The 8,148-nt window shown below is 37.1% G+C and overlaps 1 long non-coding RNA gene across 1 annotated transcript; it reads right to left on the bottom strand.

Moving 5' to 3' along the window:
* Positions 1-1,475: 1,475 nt before the first annotated feature.
* On the bottom strand, positions 1,476-3,126 carry LOC113744219 (uncharacterized). Its single transcript, XR_003461362.1, has 4 exons — positions 3,106-3,126; positions 2,907-3,012; positions 1,746-1,926; positions 1,476-1,518 (listed from the first exon to the last, which is right to left on the bottom strand). It is a non-coding gene; the product is annotated as an uncharacterized LOC113744219 (long non-coding RNA).
* Positions 3,127-8,148: the final 5,022 nt, after the last annotated feature.

The following is an 8,148-nucleotide window of genomic DNA, read 5'->3' as shown; positions in this document are numbered from 1 at the left end:
TTACTGTATTAATGTTACTTGTGGTGCAGTAGAGAAGGATGACTAGAGATTATCAGTGTTGTTTTTTCAATTGTCTTTTTGAAGCCACATTATGTTTTTATATTTATTGCTGTCAACCATGATCACATCTGCTCTTCAAAATATTATTAAGTCATTAAAAGTCTAACCTTTAATGTTTTGTAACATTTTGTGGCGCTTATCCTATGCAGGACAGGAGATTTTTATTCTACATTTAAATTAAGTCATTTAGCTGATGCTTTTATCCAAAGTTACTTACAAAAAGGGAAACATCAATGTACAGTGCGACTAGGACATGTTTAGTGCAGCCGTAAGTATTGCGAAGATCTTGTGGGGGGTAGAATTATCATCTCCAGTTGTTTATAATGCTCAAAGATTAACCTATACATTCCATATTTAATGTCACTTCACCTACACTTATCATTGATGTTTGACTATATATACATAAATCTGATTCTCAAGTCAAAACCCTCCAGATTTGTAATGATTTTTTATTCATTCACTGTCAAAAAGGCTGAATCAGAAGACCAGCATCGATTTCAATAGCAATGCCGTAACAGATTACTTCATTCTGATAAAGTTGAACTTTGTTTTATTTCAGTTGAGCAAAGATGTGAAATGTAAACAAGCCTTATTGGTGTAAGGACTGTCCGAGCGTCAGGATCGAAATGCAGATCTTCAGATACATTCATTGTGGATACTTTTAAAGCAAAACAATGAAATATACGTCTTTATTCTCAGTCATTAGTCTGTACAGCATTAACATCATGAAAAATACATATATTTAGCTTTTAGTGATAATGTTTAAACTGCTGTGTAACACAGTGTTAAGAATTAAGTCAGCGACTGTAACAATGAACATTAATATACTTGAATATTGAAAACACAACTGAAAACTGCTTAATTTAGCTTTGTTGCAAACTGGACAAACTAATAACAATCAACCTCAAAAAAAAAAAATCTTTGAACAAGTAACAAATTACTCTACACTAATATGATTGTGTTGCAGATGTATAAAGCTGGGTTCTAATGAAAAAACACCCCAAACAAAACAAAATATACACAAGGCAAATATTACTTTTTAACAAGTGTACAATTTACAATAAAAATATAATACAATAGAAAATGCTTACAGGATTACAATATTTACAGTATCCTGCCATTGCAAGTTTGTCACTATTAACTGATAATAGTGCTAACTTTAAATAAACATTAACAAAAAACATCTTCCTCCTCCCGTGATCAATAATTATTGCTCGATAGAAAAGAGCTGACATCACATACTGAAAAAATAAAATAAAGAAAAAAATAAATTGTGTAGCTTTGAAATAACTGGTTTCTTCTCACGTCCAGTGAGTTTTCAAATGTGCTGTACTTGAATCAGCACATCATTTTCTCGTTTTCAGGTCAGACAGCAAATGTTTCACTCAGAGAACACTCAGGAAAGAGCTCAAAGTATTGTTAAAATTCCATTCGTTCCAAATGCACTGTCTGTTGTATCTGTGAGAAGAAGAAAAAATATGTCATTCTTTTGCATTGCACGATAATGAAAACCTCTACAGGTTAACTTGAGAAAGAAAGGAGAAACTGAACCAGTACTATGTGACTTAAATGTCCATTTAACCGGTTCGTTTTGAGGTACTAAAGCACTGAAAGCAGTTGCTTTTAATATTCGGATTCATTGAATATAAAAGTACAGTTAAGGTATGTGGGCTGTAGTGTCTCACCAGTTATAAACACAGGGTAGCGGGCTGATATATTCTGAACCTGCAGACGGACCAAACATGTGAGATAGTCAGGCTGATCTTTTGACATGAGGTCACACTCATGGTAAGGTAAGACCTCCAATAGTCCAACTTCGTTGCACCGTTTAGGAAGTGCTTCTTCTCTTTTGCCTCTGCGCTCAACCTGGGAATGGGAGGAGAAACATAATATTCAGGCTTTTATTTAGTTTATAACAATCAGCATTAAGTAAAGCTGGAAAAAAGATGAATCCAATACAGAATTTTTGAAAAGCATGATGGCTGATGCCAGGAGATACAGCGGGCTCATGAAGGAGAGTACTGTCTTCATTTAGTGTGGGATATAATTGATTTGATTGAAGTTAAGACTAAGATGCATAAACATCAGACTATCCAGCTAGGAGACGGATTCCTAGAAAAACGACAGATTGCCTCTTGCCGCTCTCTAATTAAAAATACTAATAGGTTAAGTTTGGTTTAATTTCTATGTATATAAAAAATATACTACACCAGTGTTTCTCAAACTTTTTACATCGTGTACCACCTCAGAAATATTAGGCTGTCCGTGTACAATCATGATGTTAAAACCAGCAATGTTCAGCTACAAATGGTTTTATGTCTAAAAAGATCATTTATTGTGGCTGTTGTTATATCTTGAATAGAAACAAGAGTTAATTTGGTGTAAAAGGGGGTACTCACTTCTCATAGTTTATTTTCACTGGAAACTTTGTAGTTAGTTTTAATAGAACGTGTTTATATTTTAGTTTTAAAAACAGATTCATAAGAGATTCCTCTGCTGCACCAGTGGTACTCCACACCATAGTTTGAGAACCAATGTCTACACTATTATAAAGTTGCTATCTCCTTATATATAAGATGTGCTATATTTATTTTTTTAAATCTATACCTGATGTCCCTTTTTTCTCTTGTTCACTGATGTCTTATTTTACTTATGTTATTAGCTCCTTCTACGTGCCCAGATATGTTTTGTTGCGTTTGTTCTGTTAGCTCTTCTCATGATTTTTATTGTTGTGTCACTAAACGTGTTTTAACTATGGAAAAGTTGATCTACAGACAAATGAACACATGTTACTTGTGACTTTAGGAAGTGAAAAACAGATTTTTTTTCTTCAAGTTGACCCCTACCTCGCATTTTCTTTGATCCAACGACTGTCTCTGTAGTGCAACATCCATTTCCACTTCCCCGTTCTGCTTAGCTCTTGCAAGATTTCTGACATTTTTTTCATGTTGCCTTGAAATTCATCAAAAAAGTCGACATGAGTAAATTATGACTGCTTACACAACAAGATCTCAAACAACAAACAGCAGGTTTCAAGTGCACTACTAAGGCTGAGGGACTCCAGTGGGCTCTGTCGAACATTATAAAACCACCCCTCCTAAAGAGCTCCTGGTGAGTGAGATTCACAACATCATCTGGTTCATCAATTCCAGCAAACTGCACACTCGGTGACTTCTTCAGCTCGAGCAAGTGTGGCACCTGAGACAGCAAAAATCAGAGTCATTAATTTGTGATTATCTATTACAGAAGCCGTGACCCTTTTTCACAAGCTGTGAATTACCTCACAAATGTGCTCTGCGATATCTTCATTCCTAAGGATGATGATAAAGATGAAGAAGTATTCCTCACTAAGGAAGAACTCTGATGGTTCTACAGCGTATGTCCCTCTGCCTCCAACTGGGCCTGAAAAATCAAGGTAATTACAAAAACTTATTTCTATTTATTCAATGCATTTACCAGTCTTCTGTATATGCCTTTAGTGACCTCTTATTATCAACCAACACCTCAATAACAGGTACATACATGTGGTGAGACATTACATAAATTAGATAAATTATATCAAGTTGTAAGCTGATGTACGGAAATGCCTCAATCACGGCTTATGCAGTGCGTCTTCATCATAACCTCTTTTAATACTCCAGGTGTGAGACTATGAGTCTGAGTTTGGATTCAAAGTTGAAGTTTCAAGTGTAGTATCACAATGGCATGGCCACATTGCCTAAAGACACTACTTTTGTGCTATGCACAACTTGCAAACAAGAAGTCAGGTATGCATTAGATGGTGGTAGTAAGCTGTTCTGCTAGTTACAACATCATTCTACTGCCATCTAATTCACATTTAGCTTTTAGGGGAAATATCAGAAATGCTCTTTTTTTGTCTTAGCAGTTCAACAGGACATGTTGGTGTCTGTGTTTGATTGACGCAGCTACAGGCTGAGAAGTTACACTTGTAGCTTATCAGCTTGAAGACATTGTTTTGTCAGCAGTGACCACACCACCATCGACATGGATAGAAGTTTGCAGTGTATGGTTCAAAGAGTAAAAGTGCAGGACAGATATGTTTATTAAGACTGTAAGTTAGATAAGATGTAGCAGAAAGTGGATTGTTGTTCAAAGTCCATGGTTCTTGTTATGTGTAGCAGTACTATCTAGTGTTGGTCAGAGTAACCACTGACATCTAGAACAGTTACTGCTTAATACAAATATGGTTTGTCAATTTGTTGTCCTACACTCAAAGAACATAATCTTTTCGCTTGATTTGTTTGTTTGGTTGGTCTGTCTTGATTAAGTATTTCTTTCTGGGGACAGAGGGGAGGTTTGAGGATGCAAAATGTACTATTATGTTTGCATGTCTACCTACTGGTGCCAGTTATTGTACACTCTTTACAAATAATAAAAACTGCTGTATGGAAGACAAGTTCTTCATTGTAGCAGAAGAAATACTTGGAGTATTGCAACAAATGAAAGCAAAGACGGGTGTCATCATGAAACCAAGTTATTAATTTCTCTGTTTGGTTTCTGTTTTGTTTCTCAAACGCAAACATGTGGTTCACAGGGAGATCTGTATCCTGTATTCTTTAAGCTAATTCTTATAAATGTCGATCTGTATTACGCTAGATTTAACAGTAGCTTTACAATGAACAAAAGTTTACTGCAGCAAAATGAACAACAAAAAGAAGCACTGGACTGACTGGTGTGGACGAGTCACTTAAGCTCAAATTACCATCTCATTTAAGACCAGTGTGTAGGATTTAGTGGCATCTAGTTGCTGAATTGTCGAATGCAACTAGTCACTTCACCCTCCTTCCTACCGTGAAGGAGCAACTATGGTGCCTGGAAAATGTGAACAGCCCTGTCTAGAGCCAGTGTTTAGTTTGTCCATTCTAATATTGATTCAATATGGCTCCATTTAAGAGAGAGCATTTGAGGTATAAGCATTATAGATATATATATAAAACGCTCCTAAACGCACACAAAAACATAATGTTCAGGTTACACACTAATGAAAGCATTACCGACAAAAGTAGTGAAAATAAGTGACAAATTTAAAAAGGTCAAAACCTAAAGAAATGAGTGAAGAAAAAACAGGTGCACTGCATGGTACATAAAGCAGTTAACATCAAATCATGCCAAGTGATTATTTGTTCAGAGGAAAAGATCTAAGATTTGCTCCACTGGCTAGTATTTCAATGGAATAGTAAACTAAAGCTTTCAGATCTATGGGAAAGCATCAGTAAATAGTGTAAGGAACCTGTGGTCAACAACACACATTTGATGTTAAATTCACAGGAGAGTTCAGTAGTAAAAACCATCAGCACGTTCACACAGATTGGAAAAATTGATATGGGTCCTATGTCATCCTCACAATTTCCTTATTGTGGTAAGTCACCAAAGAAACAATAGGGAATGAATGCTTGACCCGTATAGTGAGGGGGATTGGTGGCTCTTTGTGGCATGGTTTGGGTCTAGTTGTCCCCTTTGAGGGAAGGATATACAAATCAATACAAGTGTTCTTAATGTCACCTTTATTCTATTATGGACACATTTCTATCTTGATAGGAGTGGTCACCTTAAGAAAGGAATTCAATGACCTCAATGAACCACCTATGGGAGATTTTGGATCAACGTGTGTTCCAGAAACTTGGAGAACCAATGTCAGACACAATGAAGTTTGTACTACAGCACTCCCAACACCTAACTGAGATACTTTGTACATGTCCTGCATGTAGATACCCCTAAATCTTACCCACCAGACCTTTAAGGTTTGTTCTTTGTTTTTATTGATCATACTGATGGACATCTGAGAAATCGCTTATTCTGCAACTGCAGATAATTTTGTTCTGCTGTGAAACCTTGCTTGTGAGCTGACCACAACCTTCATCCCCACTTAGTCAAACAAATTGTACTGGCACTTTTGTCGTACCATTGTGAATATATTTTAGGTGAGTGAGATTTTAAATTAGTTCCGGAATGCAGGCTATAAACAGTACAATAATAATAGCTACTAGATACTGCATTGGAAGTATGTTGAAAGCTTGTCTTACCTTGGTTTGTTCAAAGAAGGTGTCATCTGACGTCACCAATGTGTTAGACCTGTATTTTGTTTTGCAGGATTTCTTCCACATTGAATTCAGATTACTGCGAAACTCTCATCCATCTCTCTCTTCATTTGATCACAGAATCAAAATGGTTAATTGGTTCAGTCTTTATGGACGCCTCTGATTGTCCTTAAGTGCTTAGATCATAGATGGGTTCCTTTGCGCCAGCACAAACATCATTCATCAATGCTGGTACAGAGTGGCACATTCTGCAGTACAACAGAAACTCCAGTATGTTCCATTGGGTTGCCTGTTCTTTGAGATGATTTTTGAGGATGTGAAGTACTTTCTTCTTGTGGTTTCAGCTGGGTGTTTCCTGTCAGACATGTCACCTTGATTTTATGACCAACAAGTGTGGTTCATCCACATCGAAGAGATCTATCGAATCCCCTGCTCCTCTTAAACTAGAAAACTGCACAGTTACAGGGAGGAGCAAGACAAATTCAAGTTGTCACGTGTGTCCTGTTGGTGGGTGGATCTCTTTTTTCAAAAGCTGCTTCATTTGTTCTGAGAAGATAAGGCACTCCTGTTCTAGTGGCGCTGAGTAAGGTCTTCTTGTAGGCACCTTTTTGAAAGCTGCTACAGAAAAGTATCAGATCTCTTCTGTTTGGTGTTTAGACTGTACATGTGAGTGAGCTTTGAGGTCCCAAGATGAGACCATCATCTATGTAGTATCATCTTTGTAATCTGCAACTAAAGTTGATATAACCAAGTGTCTTTGATCCATCTCATTTTCTTTTAGATTGATTTTCCAAACTGTTTCAACTAAGATATTTGTCAAGACATTCTGGCTCACATCAACAAGTTTAGAGAACGTTTTTGCAGATTCAAAAGGCTGCACTGGGAAAGATGATGAAGGAATCTTATTGAATTTTGAAAAGTCCCTTCCTTCATACAGATTAAAGGATCTAGAACTGCCACTGAACTCTTGCTTGTCCTCATTTAGACTTTCTGTCTTTTTCTCCAAGAACATGAAGCCTGGTGTGGCATATGTGACTATGGGGTTTTGTCTGTTTATCTTTGAAAAACTTTGACCATTACAGAGGTCTTCACTGTTCTTTACAGATGCTCTCTGCTTGAATTTCATCACTTTAGATGGTTTTACAGCCATGACACGGGCTGCTGACAGTACGACCGGTTTCGTGACCTGAATTGGTCTGTTGACGTCAATTATTTTGTCCATCTTGGTCAATATTCTGATTTAATTGCTTGCACACACTCCTAGAAGGGAGGGATCTTTGTGGATTAACAATCTTTCTTACAGCATTTCCTGCAGTTCCTCTCTTTTTTCAAACTAGTGATGATTAACTGATGCGTCAGTGTGGTTTAGCTGCAACGCAACCAAGTAACGTCTCTTATTTACTTTTGCTAGGTATATAAGAAGTGTACCAGGTGATTGTTGTGTTCAGTGCTGTGAGGTAGGGCTGACACAACCACCACTGGCTTTGCATTGCTTGTTTTTTTGTCCTTAAAGTCAGCTGAGGTTGTGGCTTGGGTTAAAGCAAGTGGGGCTGTATTTGGTACTGATGTTAGAGGTTTGATCAGAGAGTGTTTCATTCTGCTGTTTGAATCTGACTGGGTTTGTTAGTGTGGCTTGATTTTGGAGGAAGACTTGTCTATACTTTGCAGAACTCTTAGAGTCCTTAGTTCAAGATTCAGGGTGACAGACCATGATGAGGTATGGGAATCCACTATTTAACGGTACGACTTTGTTTTTGGTCAAGCGCCATTTCATCTGGGATAGTTTTGCACTTTATAAGACGTTTCTGATTGTATTCTCCCAGATTTCAATACCATTAAAGGTAGTACTACTACTGCTACTAGGGCCAGAAGAAGTTACGTACTGGTATGGTTTTTCGTCCATAGTTGGGGTAGGGCACCGGTCGTCTGATTCACTTCCTGAGACCTCTGGCTGGTTTGTTTCACTTACATTAAAAAGTGATAATGGTATTTTGCCAGCAGAATTTCTACCTTTTTTATATTAAATTGA

This window comes from Larimichthys crocea, chromosome XXI (genome assembly GCF_000972845.2).
Source record: "Larimichthys crocea isolate SSNF chromosome XXI, L_crocea_2.0, whole genome shotgun sequence".
Classification (NCBI taxonomy): Eukaryota; Metazoa; Chordata; class Actinopteri; family Sciaenidae; genus Larimichthys; species Larimichthys crocea.
Note: the sequence above shows the minus strand (reverse complement) of the source record. Positions and strands in the feature narration are given on the sequence as shown.